Raw genomic sequence first — 12,995 nt, forward strand, 5'->3', positions numbered from 1 at the left:
TGCTCTTCTGATAGCTAACTTCCTGTTTCTTTGTAACCAGGAACTATTAACATAACTTTGCACAGTTCATGTTGAAGACCACAAGCTCTAGACTCCATCTGTTCAAACTTCTATCAAATGACTTCAGCACGTCTCTATGAGGTGGGGATGACACCAGTACCTCCACCTCATAAGGCAGTTTCTGAGGATTAAATGAAGTAATGTGTATTAAGCACTTTGGAATACTTGACATATATATGAATAGTACTGTACATTTAATGTTAGCAAACTAAACAGCCTTTATTCATGCTATTTATTCTTGCATGTTCTCATAATGTGAGATAATAGATAAAGATACATTGCCAGGAGGAAGAATTCACAGCAAGTACCATGTAACCATTATTGTTATTTTAAAAAGAAGGTTTGGAGGATCTCCCTTTTATCATTACTGAAAATACTGGTAATGAAACTTTTTTTCAGAGTCTCTCTTTGTAATTGAGACCAGTCTAGGACTCAGCATCATCTTGCCTCCTTCTCCCAAGTTCTGTAATTACAGACAGTTGCACTCACTCCTGTTAAGTCTTTTTTTTTGTTTACAATAACAAATTCTGTGTACCTTGCATGGAGAATGATCAGCCTTGTACCAAGTCATTTGCCTTTCTTACCCTTTCCTTTCTATCAAGCAAAAGTAAACAAGATTTTTTTTAAAAAGGAAAACAGAGCTCTTAGGTCTAAAATGTGTTAATCCCAGGACTTGATCCCTATATTCTGGTATTAAACAATACAAAAATTCCAGTGATGTCCAATACCAAATGCTTCTTTCTAATGAATGTTTTGTATCTACCCTTGGTTAGCTGTGGCTTTGTTGTTTTCTTCTTCTAGGAACCAGGATACTGAGGAGCCTCTATGTAAAATATTGCCTATCTCATGGCAGTGGGACAGATAAACAACTACCCACAATAGTCAATTCTCCAGAAAGATGCAACAATCCTAAATATGTGTGACTCTAATAAAACATAAAGGAATAGATACACAGATGGATGGAACAGATTCAGTTTCAGAAATGGAGCCATGGGAATATGGCAAATTGAGTTCTGATAAAGATCTAAAGATAGTTCATGAAAGAAAGAAAAGCCCTTTAAACAACAGTGTGAGCAGACAGGCAGACTGACAGACAGACAGACACGCACACACGCGCGCACACACACATACACACACACACACACACACACACACACACACATACACACACACAAATGGACCTCAATCTAAACCTCATACTTGCAGACCTCTTTGACTTCTCAACCATATTGAATATTCTGACCACGCACACTGGCTAGCTTTACTGATACAATATTATACATTAACAACACACTACAGACCTCCTAAAGATAAAGCTTACTACTCTAGTGAAGCCCTGGCCTAGTTAGATACTGAATGGATGTAGAATAAACATGCTGACTTTACTGACCTACGGAAGGAAATATTTTTAAAGACATAAAGGACAGATACTATCTCTCTCTACAGACACAAGAAGTTTACCATTTACTAAAGATTGTTTCATTAGTATGCATGTTCTTCTGCTGAGTCTCCAGGAAACCCTGAAGAAGCCCATCAACATGCATAGCATGAACTTTGGGAATGCTTCAAGTGGGAAATTTTGGTTTTGCTTTTAAGGTAGAAATGTAGGTCGAGGTGGAGGGAGGGCACTGCTTCAAATGTAAGATACGGATTATTGCTCAACTCAGTAAACTAGTGCCTCTGTGGGATAGAGCTGAGGCTAAGGGGGAAGGACATTTCACTGGAGGTTGGGGTACAATGTTGGAGGGCAACCAGAGAAGCCAGGGCACGTGACTACCTAGATTGTTACATGTACTCTTAAAACACATAATCAACACTATGATTTTGTTCTGGTAAAATGAACACAAAGGACTAAAGTCTTCCTACAAGCTAAGAAACCATGTGTACACACACAACCTTCTTGGCTAGTGGCAATACCATAACGATTCTCACAGAACAGAGAAAATGAAATAGTAACAATCTCTGCTCTTCGGAGGGTATGTGGAAGTAAGGGGAGGGCAGGAAAGGTCTGTAATATCAATGCTGAGCTAACACTAGGAACTGCAGGACACTTACGGACTTGGACAACAGACCAAACCAAACAAGACTGAATTCAACAAGGATTTATTTATTGGACTCTTGTGTTTAATAAAGCTTGTTGAACTAATTTTATTAACCATCACTCCCACACTTCAAATGACTCAGCTCCCTTTACACATATACTCCCACCATCACAATCCCTCTTCTCTCTTCTAAATTGTTCCCTACTCTAACAGCTACCCTGTGACCCAGAGATGTAGCCTGCTCTCACACTTACATACAAGAAAACTTAACTGTCAAACAGCAACCAACTAATTGTATGAGTAACCAATACCGCAAAGCCAAAGTATTAACAGAAGCAGAAGGGCAGGGTGTGTGGCCCAATGGCAGAACAACTCCTTAGCATAACCTCAGGCCCTGGCTTAGATCTCCTATAACTCCCATTCCCCTCTCCACACAAATTAGCTTCTAGAACTAGGAGGCATAGAGTCACACTGAGAAGCTGGGTTCATAATTGTGATGGTTAGCCTTGTCAACTTGCCACAATCTAGAGTTACCTGGGTAGTGAGCCTCAATAAGGGACTGTCTACATTAGATTAGCCTATGGGTATCTCTTTATGGGGATTGCCTTAACTGATGTGAGAAGATCCAGTCCACTGTGAGTGGCACCATTCCTTAGGCAGGGATTCCTGAGCTATTTAAGAATGGAGAAACTGAGTAAGCACAAATGAGCATGTGCGCATCTACTTTTCTCTGCTCTTCACCATGGATGTGATGCTACTAACCATTTCAAGTTCTTGTTACTTTGATTCCCTAGCTATGATGAGCTGAAACCTAGATTTGTGAACTAAAATAAATGGTTTTTCCCTTAGTTGCCTCTTGTCAGAATATTTTATCACAAATAAAAATGAGACAAAAACATCAGCTCTGACATTACTGTGAGAAGGTAGAACCTTTAGGAGATGGGACTTAAGGAATGGGAGTTAGGTCACTTGAACATGACCTTGAAGGAGCTATTGGAAATGGGAACCTGTTGTGGGATATATGTACTCTGTGTGAAAATGTATTGGGGAGAGAGAGAGAAAGAAAGAAAGAAAGAGAGAGAGAGAGAGAGAGAGAGAGAGAGAGAGAGAGAGAGAGAGAGAGAGAGAGAGAGAGAGAGAGAGAGAGAGGAATCTGGGTACATGGATTACACCAGCTAGACACCAGGAAGACACAGAAGAGGTCAGACATATGGTACAGAATAGAGGTAACTGAGCCACATAGAAGATGGTAGATTAGTAAAAGCAGGTTAATTTAAGTTATAAGAGCTAGTGGGACAAACCTAAGCTAATGTCCAAGCTTTCACAATTAATAGAAAGTCTCCATGTCATCATGTCATCATTTGCAGGCTGGCAGTCCCAACAAGAAAGGACTACTGCAGGCACCTCTCTTCCCTTTTTTCTTGGTTCCTAGTGCCATGAGGTAAACAACTCCATTGCTATATGCTTCCACCATAAGGTATTGTGCTGTCATAGACCCACAGCAATGGGGCTGTGACTATGGGTTGAAATCTCTGAAACTATGAGTCAAAACAATCCTTTTCTAAAAGTTAAATTATCTCAGCTAGTTTATCATAGTGACAGAGACAGCTAATATAGGCCAGATAAGAGAATAAAGTCCATTTAAAGAAAAGCAAAGGCATGCACTGTAAAATTTTATTCCTTAAGCTCCCGAATCCAGCTATGCCTGAATCTAGAACAACTTCCTTGAATTTTTTAATTATTTGGGCAGTATATTCTCATTTGTGTTTTAAGGCTATCTAAGGTAAGTTTCTGTCATTTGCAACAAGGAATTCTAACAAGCACAATAAATGTCTACATACTGAACTAGACACTGCAAAAAACATTTATTTGGTGATATATTGAGGCAAGATGAGATCAGTAAGAGGAGCTCAATACAAGGCAGTACAATTGCCTCAATGTCAATGCAAGATGGAGCCAACAGTAAGGCAGAATACATATATGCTGACAGTAACACCAACATATTAACACTTAACAGTCTGCAATCCAATTTCCACTGAGTGGGTCACACAGATGAATGTCAACATCTACACACAGCATTCTCTTTCTCCTACCTACTCTATAGTAAAACTAAAAAAGCTCATTATTAGTTAATGTCCTGCTTTTCTTAGTAGTTCCTTATGGTCCAACCTCCACAAAAGGTAGTCACAGAAAGATGTAGAAACTTGACTTTGCTACCCTGCTCAAGATCCCCCAGTGCCTACAGATAGAGTCGAAATCACTTATTTTGCTTTCCCAAATCCATATGTTCACTCTTTCAATCACCTGACATTCTTTAGCCCCCTAAAAACCCACTGGGTATTCTTGCACTTTGGGGCCTGTACATATGTATGTGCATATATGTTCATGCTCTCCTCTGTGAAGCCTTCCTTGAGTGCAAAATTACCAATTTCCTTTTCCCACAGAGGCTCTCTCTCTCTCTCTCTCTCTCTCTCTCTCTCTCTCTCTCTCTCTCTCTCTCTCTCTCTCTCTCTCTCTCTGTGTGTGTGTGTGTGTGTGTGTGTGTGTGTGGTGCACACATGCGCATGTGCGTGAGGTGGGAGCAGACAACCTGGAAAGCTTAGTTATTCTCCCTCTTCTAAAGTCACCTGTAACCTAGAGGCCATGAAACAGAAAACTATAAAAACCACATATCCAGGGAAACTCAGGAAATGCTGACACCATGAAAGAGTGGGTGGTCACCCAGACTTACCTCTGCCCCAATACCCACCAGGAAGTTAACTGGGTGGCCTCCTATTGAATTAGTGACCAAGAACTCTGGGAGGCCTAAAACGATAGAGCTCTGGACTCTTTCTTTGGATCACTGTCCATTTCCCTCATGGTTGGTAAGGTGTGCACTCAATCACTCACATTAGCCAGCCATTTATCCAGACTAAACCCAAAACCAGATCTCTTATGAAGTAGAAAAAGGAAACTGCGTCCTCTGCTATTGGCATCCCAATTTAGCATGGGATGAGGAGGGAAGGTTCCTCACCATTTAGCACGTTTTGCTCAGTTTCGAGGGAAGTATAGCTGAAATACTAAGAAAGGACTAGAACTGATGTGAAAAATACATAACTATTCTGTCACTGTTATACATGCTAATAAAGAAAAACAAGTAAAAATCCTATCACAAAATTCTCAAAATTCATTCATCATGCTGGAATTTTGTTCCAGTGACCACCTTTAAACATATTAAAAGGGGGCCTCTTCCTCTCGGTCCCATATTGAACTTGAGTTGGAAGAGGCGAGTCTGGTCTCAAAATGGAGGTGAAACTGCTGCCTGGTCACCCCCAGCCATGGTGGGGGGCAATGATCCAAAGGAACCAGAACAGCTGAGAAAGCTGTTTATTGGTTGTCTGAGCTTTGAAACCACAGATGATAGCTTAAGAGACATTTTGAGTAATGGGGCATACTTACAGTATGGTAATGAGACATCCCCAAACAAAATGTTCCAGGAGTTTTGGTTTTGTGACCTCCTCTTGTGTTGAAGTGGTGGATGTTGTAATGTGTGCTTGGCCACACAAGGTTGATGGGTGTGTGGTGGAACCAACAAGAGCTGTTCCTAGAGAGGATTCTGTAAAGCCTGGTGCCCATTTAACAGTGAAGACAATTTTTGTTGGTGGTATTAAATAAGATACTGAAGAATATACTCTGAGAGACTACTGTGAAAGGTATGGCGAGACTGAAACCATAGAAGTTATGGAAGACAGGCAGAGTGGAAGAAGGAGAGGATTTGCTTTTGTAACTTTTGATGATCATGACACAGTTGATAAAATTGTTGTTTAGAAATACCACACTATTAATGGGCATAATTGTCAAGTGTAAAAGGTCCTTTCTAAACAAGAGATGCAGCCTGCTGGATCACAGAGTTCGTGGAGGTGGATATAGCAATTTTATGGGTCGTGGAGGAAACTTTGGAGATGGTGGAGGTAATTTTTGTTGTGGTGGAAACTTGGTGGAAGAGGAGGCTATGGTGGTGGAGGTGGTGGCAGCAGAGGCAGTTACGGAGGTGACGACGGTGGATAGAATGGATTTGGGGGTGATGGTATCAACTATGGTGGTGTCCTGGTTACAGCGGTAGAGGAAGCTATGGTGGTGGTGGACCAGGATATGGAAACCAGGGTGGTGGATATGGTGGTGGTGGAGGATATGATGATTACAATGAAGGAGGAAATTTTGGTGGAGGCAACTATGGTGGCGGTGGGAATTACAATGTCTTTGGAAATCATAGTGGACAACAGCAATCAAATTATGGACCCATGAAAGGGGGCGGCTTTGGTGGAAGAAGCTCAGGCAGTCCCTGTGGCGGTGGCTATGGATCTGGTGGTGAAGTGGTGGATATGGTAGCAGAAGGTTTTGAAAAAAAATACAGCAGAAAAGGGCTACAGTTCTTAGCAGGAGAGAGAGCAAGGAGTTGTCATGAAAGCTGCAGGTTACTTTGAGGCAGTCGTCCTAAATGCATTAGAGGAACGATGATCAATAGTCAGAAAAGCTACAGCATCTTAAATAGGAAACCCTTCTTGTTCAGGACGGTCATAGCCACAGTTTGCGAAAAGTGCAGCTATTGATTAATGCAATGTAGTGTCAATTAGATGTACATTCCTAAGGTCTTTTATCTGTTGTAGCTTTGTCTTTCTTTTTATTTTCATTACATCAGGTATATTGCCCTGTAAATTGTGATAGTGGTACCAGGAATAAAAAAAATTAAGAAATGTTTAACTTTTCAAAATAATATTAAAAGGGAGTGGTAAACGTTTTGGACTGAAGATGTATTTATTGTGTATATTGTGTATATTTACATGTGTATATTGCATGCACCCTAACATGCCCTTGGAGATCAGAGGGTGGAAGGTTCTGTCCTTCCACCATATGGGTCCTGGGGATCTAACGCAAGCTGTGAGGAGTGGTGGGAAGCAACCTTGAGACACTGAGCCATCTTGCCAGCCCATAGATGTATTTTAAAGAGATAATCAAAACATTTACCTTAAAATGATCATCTCTCTCTCTCTCTCTTTCTCTCTCTCTCTCTCACACATACACACACACATTCTTTCTCTCTCACACACACATACATACAAATAAAACCATCAACAAAAAACTCATTTTTTAAATGTATATGAGTGTTTTGCCTGTGTGTATGTCTGTGCACTAAATGTGTATGCCTGGTACCTGAGGAGGCCACAAGAGGGTATCAGATACCCTGAAGTTACAGAGGGTATTGAGAATTGAACTTGGGTCCTTTGAAAGAAAAACCAGTGCTCTTAATTGCTGAACCATCTCTTCTGTCCAACAGTTCATAGTTTAAGTGACAGTTTCTAAATCACTTGAAGTTTACCTACCAGGTTTTTACAAAAGCTATCTTTGAAACTGATGATCGAGGAGAACATGAGCTTCTGCATGTGGCTGCCTCTTGCTTTACCTAATAGATCACAGGTATGCAATCTTCATTTTTTTCTTTTAGGGATTACTAGCTCCTCCCCCACCTCTACTTTTACAAACATGCCTCAGACAATTGCTTCATTCCAGATCATTTATCTTAGATATTCTCAAACTTACAGGAACAGTGCCAGATCACTTAACTTCCATCAAATGACTTTAATCACTCTCCTAGGAGATTTTAATGTTTTGCTACTCATCAATCCCTGTAGTAAGAAGGGGGCTATTACTGAGATGTCAATATTCAGTTTGGTGTTATGTTAACTTATGGAAGACATTTAAACTCAAGTGAGATATAAGCTCCCCATTGGCCAATACCTGAAGTCTAAGATATCCATAGATTACTGGACACAGGGCTAGCAACGGGAACAATGTAGAAGCCATTATTTATATAAGTTCTGGGGGACTGAAGTCTGGTTCTCATACTTGGGCACCAAGCACTTTAATCATTGCTGATGGTATGACCCTTGGCATAAATGCACAGTATACAAGTCAGTAGAGTCTGTTGTTAAGTATTTACTAGGATGCCACTGGCAGTGAAGAAGGGCCAGCAGCATGAGGGGTAGCCAGCAGGCCACAGGAAGAACACAATATGATGATGGGCAGGAGAAGGATGCTAAGAGCAATGGAGTTTAGTGCCAATGGAAGATCTCTCACAGCTCTGAGCAAGAGGCAAAGAGAGGGAGCAGGAAACCAATCAGGAGACAGAGCTGAGATGTTTCAGTCATCTTGTTCATTAGAAAACTCTCTCTGTTGAAGATGGGATGAGGAAATGAAGGAGTCAAAGGTGGTTTCTAGATTATTCTTAGATTACAACTATTCATTTAGCCTTAAAAGTACTAATAACACCCTCTCCTGGTTTTCTCTGAATAAAAGCCAAATTCCTTTGCATTGAAGCTGGCCTTGAACTCATTATATAGCTGAAGATGGCCTTGAACCTCCTACCTCTACCTCCCAAGTGCTGAGATTTACAGGTATGTACCACCATACTCAGTATTGTGGCCTGAACCCAGGGTTTTGTGTATGCTAGGCACAAGCTCCACTACATCCCTAGCCTCCTACAGCTCTTTCCTTGTTTCAATCCTTATCACTTCCTTTCTTCTATCTTCTTGGGTATACCTTGCTGCTCTTTTCTCAATCTTGAGTTAATATATTAAGTTTTATCTGATTTCCTGTCATACATATTTAAGGATTTAAACTTTTCTACTATTTTTTATGGCTCAAACTCCATTTTAATTGAATCCCATACATTCTTATTCGGAATGTTTTTACTGTGATTCAGTGCTTTTTCACCATTTCCATTATAGTTTGTTTTTCAGACAAGCACGTGGGGTGGACGCCTGTAATCTCAGAGGATCAGGAGTTCAAGGTCATTTTCAACATAGCTAAGTTTCCAACTTGTGAAAAGGAACTAAAAGAAAGCTTAGAACCATGTATGGTGGTGCACACCTTTACTCCCAGCACTGGTAAGGCAGAGGCTAGTAGATCTCTAAGTTTGAGGCCAGCCTGGTCTTCAGAGCAAGTTTCAGGGCAGTCAAGCTTAGGCAGTGGAGGACAGAAAGATGTGAGGAGGCCATGTTCCAGCCCAAGCAAGCAGCAGGACTTGGAAGCTTCGGCTACATGGTTCTGGCTTTAGAGTTAAGGACAGAATAAAGGAGTCATAGAATAAAGGCACTGAAGACAGGCACGTGTCTGGGGTGTCCCTGAATGGAGGCCATTGCATGAAGCTGTGAAGTTGAAGTCTGGATTGCCTTGGAGAACCCAAGATGTTAGAGATGCCAGAGTTGCAGGATACCTATGGAGAGCTGATAATAAAGAATGGAACCAGCCCAAGAGAAAGAACTATGCTGAAGTCTGTGATGATATATTATTTATGATTTATTAAAGCTGGCCTGAGGACTTAGAATGCCACGCTAGCCACAAGCCATAGAGGTCAGGCAATGGCCAACAGCCATACTAGCAAGTCATAGAGCCAGACAGCAGTGGCACATACCTTTAATTCCAGGATTCAGGAGACAGGCAGATGGATCTCTCTGAGTTTAAGGTCACCCTGGCTTAACCAAGAGTGAAGAGTAACAGAGCTCACATCTTTGACCCCAGCACTAGAGAGGTGGAGACAGGAGTTATATGGCTGGTTAGAGAAAGGGATACAGGGAGGAGGAGACAGGAACTGAGAGCTTTTGCCTCTGTGGATTCATGGAGACAGGATTGCCATTTCAGCTGGGTAGAGGTAAGATCTATTGACTTGGCTGCTTTGCTTCTCTGATCTTCAGCTTGAAGCTTGAACCATAATATCTGTCTCTGTGTTTTTATTATTCATGTTACAGAAGTCAACAAAGCTCAACACAATTGGAGTCTGAACAGCGTTTTGACATCAGGCATGAAGCTGCAGTGTTTGGAGTTTGTGCCACTGGTTTTTGGTCTTGTTTTTGGTCCAGTATTCCCTCACTATGCTCCCTTCCCTGCGTTTTGGAGTGGCTGTATATATCCTGTACCATTACATGTTAAAAGTATATTATCTGCTTTTTTAATCTTGATTTTTTACAGGAGGATTACAGTTAAGAGATTGCCATGTATCTCAGAAAAGGATTTGGACTTTGAAGCAAATTTGAGACTGTTACAGACTATGGTGACTTTTGAATGCATTTTTTTGCATTATGTCTATAAGCCTTTGGGGGCCAGGGAGTAGAATGTGACAGTTTGAAAGAAAATGGTCTCCAAAGGGAGTGGCACTATCAGGAGGTGTGGCCTTATTGGAGGAAGTGTGTCACTGTGGGGGCAGGCTTTGGGTTTCTTTTCTCAAGCTTCCCTCAGTGTGATTATCAGTTGATTTCCTGTTGCCAGCAAGATGTAAGACTCTGAGTTCTGGCAGCATGTCTGCTTGTACACCACCATGCTCCCCATCACGACGATGATGGACTGAACCTTTGAAACTGTAAGTGAGCCACCCCAATTAAATGTTTTCTTTATAAGAACTACCATGGTCCATACAAATGGACTTTGGGTGCCCATCCCACAATGAGGGATGCTCTCTCAGCCTGGACTCTTGGGGGGAGGGCCTAGGCCCTGCCCTGGAGGAAATGACAGACTATGGATACCTCCCATGGAGGGTCCCTGGGGAAAGGAGTGGGGATTGGGGGAGGGGGGGATGAAGGGGTTGGTGGGGGAGTATGGGATGAGGGGAGGGAGAGGGAGAAGGAGCTGGGATTAACATGTGAAGCAACCTTGTTTCCAATTTAAATTTAAAAATAATAAAAAAGAACTGCCATGGTCATGGTTTCTCTTTACAGCAATAAAAACCCTAAGACAGATGTGAAGCTCTCTGGTCAGGCTAGCTAGCTGGCTAGCAAGCCCCCATAATCTGCTTGTTTGCACCTTTTCAGTGCTGGGTTTATAAGTATGTATTAGCATATATGGTAATTTTACATGGGTGCTAGGGAATGAACTCAAGCTCTCATGATTGCATGGCAAGCACTTTGCCAGCTGTGCTATGTTCTCACCCATCCATTTATAGTATTTTAATGGTAATTCTTAAACTCTTGACTAAAATGTCATTACAGTTCCTTTGCTCTCCCTTCTAAGGCAATAAAAGACTTAGAGCACTTTAACACCAGTCTTTTCTCAGTTTTCTGTCATACTGCTTCCTAGACTTAATTCTATTACTTTAAACTCTTCTACAATTAGTCTTTAAAACGGCTATTTATTCCACACACCATTTTCTATTTATGTTATTCTTTTCATTTTAAATTCCATTGTCATTAATCACAATGTAGTTCCTGCCCGAGTCTCTTTTCTAAGTTATTATACCCAATAATTTCAAACTCCAGAGAATACTGATTTAGTTATTATTTTTGGTCCATATTATCTTACCACTACGTCATACTTCACACATATTAATGAGCCTTCAAACAGAGCCATTACTGAAGAAATGTTAACAATAAATATTTTATATAGGCTAAAATAAATATAGAAATTTCTTTCTAAAAGTCAATATATCTATTGAGTCAATATATCTGAAGAGACTCCTCAGAATGTAATTCACAAAATGAAACTTGCTAAATGACCCTTTTATAGACATACATCTTTCCTTTTGCCTTAAAGATTCAATATATCTGGCAAATTACAGATGGAAAGAGTTCTCCTTTACAGACATAATAAAGGAATTACTAGACATGCTAGACGATGTGCAGAAACTAGTGATCTGAAAGGAAGAATAATGATCAACTTGACATACTTATGAAACATTTCTAACCAGTGAAACCAATATTAACTGATCACAATATAAAAATCAAATAAAAAACAGAGTTCAGAGCTTATAAGAACTGACTTGAAAAATAGAAGATAGCACGGTATAGTGGAGACTACAGAAACCTAGCTGATTTTTAAGTATGATAAAAATTACAGAACACAGGCAACCTACCTATTAGCACTTAGAAAAGACAAGGCCCTAAATAAGTTAGGCTTCTATACTGTCAATAGTTGTTGCAGCAGGATGGGTGCAGGGGAGCGCTGGACAAGGCGGCATGCAATTGGCTACTTGTAGATTCACAGACTTTCCCAGCTGAACTGTCCGGAGTCTGGTTATCCAGAGGAAAAGAGAAAGCATGATGGCCTTTCACTGACTACCCCCAAAATAAATACAACTGATTTTTAATCATTAAAATGTTGTGGATGAAAGTCCAACCCTGCAGCTTGAGTGAGAAGACAGTTGTTTTGCTCCTGAGTAAAGGCAAGCCTAGGCAGACCAATAACTCTGACATTAGGGTGACACAGAACCCACAGGATATTTTATCAACAAGGATAGAAGGATGCCTTTAATGTGCCTGAGACATTGCTTGAGGAATAGGAAGGAGACACCAAAGTCTCTGCACTTAGGATCTAACTACACCAATCGAACACATAGTTATGCCCAAAGGCCAGAAAGCAATTATCAGTGGTATCAAGTCTTCCAGGGAAGGGAGAATCCTGGATCAGAATGCAAGGACTGAGTAACAACATGTGGCCTATATCAAAAGCCCCCGCTACTTACTGCTCTCACACAGTCCCCGGAAAGCACACTACACATGAATTTTTCCTTATGGTAACCCAATCCCCATTCTACAGATGAAGGCGTTAACTCAGAAAGGATAAACAAAGAGTTGGGCATGGTCGTGCACAACTTTAATCCCAGCACTCAAAAGGCAAAAGCAGGTAGATCTGTCAGTTTGAGGCCAGCTAGGTCTCCATGGTGATTTCTAGTCCCTGTTTAAACAAACAAACAAACAAACAAACAAACAAGAAAGGCTGAAGAACAAAGGTTATACATGTTGCTCAAGGCAGAATTAAGTATTCAAACTCTGGTCTGACATAAAAACCAAGGGTTTCTTTGTTTTTGTTTTTGAAGACAGGGTTTCTCTGTGTAGTTCTGGCTGTCCTGGAACTTCCTCTGTAGCCCAG

At 40.9% G+C, this 12,995-nt stretch overlaps 1 protein-coding gene and 1 pseudogene across 4 annotated transcripts in view; one reads left to right on the forward strand and one right to left on the reverse strand.

The window, feature by feature from the left end:
* Phka2 (phosphorylase kinase regulatory subunit alpha 2) overlaps nt 1–12,995 on the reverse strand; it is a 92,643-nt gene that overhangs the window by 76,957 nt on the left and 2,691 nt on the right. The gene's annotated exons all lie outside the window — the stretch shown is intronic.
* On the forward strand, nt 5,420–6,483 carry LOC121139898 (annotated as a pseudogene).

This window comes from Mesocricetus auratus, unplaced genomic scaffold (assembly GCF_017639785.1).
Source record: "Mesocricetus auratus isolate SY011 unplaced genomic scaffold, BCM_Maur_2.0 Super-Scaffold_100003, whole genome shotgun sequence".
NCBI lineage: Eukaryota > Metazoa > Chordata > Mammalia > Rodentia > Cricetidae > Mesocricetus > Mesocricetus auratus.